The 1,824-nt window shown below is 52.0% G+C and overlaps 1 protein-coding gene across 1 annotated transcript in view; it reads right to left on the reverse strand.

The window, feature by feature from the left end:
• NHS (NHS actin remodeling regulator) overlaps positions 1-1,824 on the reverse strand; it is a 293,480-nt gene that overhangs the window by 109,628 nt on the left and 182,028 nt on the right. The gene's annotated exons all lie outside the window — the stretch shown is intronic.

Genomic DNA, 1,824 nt, shown 5'->3' on the forward strand with positions numbered 1-1,824 from the left:
GCCTTCAAACGTCTCAAGTCACTGAGGGGGGGACGGGGGGTGGGCTGGGGTGAGAGGCAACTCAAAGAAGCAGGAAATCCCCATTTTCTAATTAACCCCTTAATTTCGAAGACTAGATCAGCCTGCCTTTCCCCCAAGCAATTCCACAGACATCACACAGCAGAGGATAAAGCAGACAATCTCATTTTACTTTTCTGGAATTATTAGCCAACTCCAACAGGATTCTGCTGTGTCTTTGACTTGACACTCTTCCTTCAGTTCGCTTCACGGCTGGTGGTCCCAGTGCCCCGAATGCCCTCCCTCCCAGGTGGCTTCTTTGGTTCCTCTCACCACCACCACCCCCGCCCCCCGGGTCTCTTCCCACCTCTGGGGAGGGGGAGTTCTCTACGGCCAGCCCTTCGGTGCAAGTGGCCATTCCTGCCCCGACACCAGCCCGCCATCTTCCTCCCCAACCACTGACCTGGCCCAGTTCTCTTGCCACACTTCTCCTCCTCTCTGGGAATAACCCCTGGAATAGGGGCTATCATAAGAAACCTGAGCTCCGTCCTTAACCACCGATGCCACCGTGTGGGGAGGGATATGAAAACTGTCCCCTGCTCCCTGTCTCCTTGGTAACCACGTCCAATGCTGCACCTCTGAGACCAGCCCTTTGTTCCAGTATCATGTACGCCTGGTCCCAGGAGGCAAGAGAGGGTGAAACTCAAATTTCTCCACTGTGCACGAGAGCTACCCGCCCCGCCCTTGAAACTAATCATTAAGCTTCATTTGTAATTACGGGGGAACTGGGACCAGGCATGCTCTCCCACTTCCTCCCTGCCCTTCCTGCCCTAGCGGCCCGGGCTCTGGCAAGGTTGGCCATGAAAGTTCAACTGGGCTTCAGACAGAGAGGCAGTTCCTGGCACGCATGCGTCACGCATTGACCATTTCCTTCTTGGTGGAAATACATCAATTCTAACACAGGAGTGTTAGCCAAGCTCCAGGTTATGAGCAAAGAAGTCAACGTGAGCAAGAAACTTCATCTGCAGAGAAGAGAGACATTTGTTTCCTGTCTTTAGCTTCTCCTTGGAGGCTGATTTGGAAAATGAGGAGAGAGAAGGGGGCTGTCTGGAGGCGGGGGGCGGCTGGTCCCAGAATCAAGCTCCACCATTTCCCCTCTGCAGGAGACAGAAAAGTGACTGACAAGCCAAGTTAAAATTGCAGACAGGACCCCTGTCCTCAATGATATAATGCCAGCACCCAGAATCGTATGTGGTACATAGTAGGTGCTCAATAAAGATTTGCCGAGTGAATTAATGAAACCCAGCAGGCAAAGAAACCTTAGCTTCCGAACCTAAAGAGAACTGTACATTCCACATTAGAGTATGGCATTAAAAATGCTGCAACGAGAGGGACCCAATTCTAGCTATATGTACAGTCTTTTCCCATCTTTGATTCTGGCACTCAGACAGCGTGGGGAAGGGGGACGGGATAAGGCATATAACTGGGTAAATATTTTTAGGTTCATGTCCTATTTGGGGTTCCCCAAAAAAGCAGCCCCTGAATGGATGATTTAGGTGCAAGATGTGATTCTGGAAAGCCCAGCAAGAGTGGGCGGGGGCTGGGCGTGAGACAGGGGAAGGAAGGAAGCCAATGCAAGTCACTGTGGGCGATGCGGGCTCGATTCCGCAGTGGACCCTCTGAGAGAGTGTGGAGTGCATCTCAGGATCGTCCCACTAAGTGGGGAGGAGGAATCCAGAGTATTCTTCTACCAAATCTCCCTACTCTTCGGGTGAAGGTTGCTGTGTGTGTGTGTGTGTGTGTGTGTGTGTGTGTGTGTGTGTGTGT

Source organism: Neophocaena asiaeorientalis, unplaced genomic scaffold (genome assembly GCF_003031525.2).
Source record: "Neophocaena asiaeorientalis asiaeorientalis breed wild unplaced genomic scaffold, Neophocaena_asiaeorientalis_V1.1 scaffold657, whole genome shotgun sequence".
NCBI lineage: Eukaryota > Metazoa > Chordata > Mammalia > Artiodactyla > Phocoenidae > Neophocaena > Neophocaena asiaeorientalis.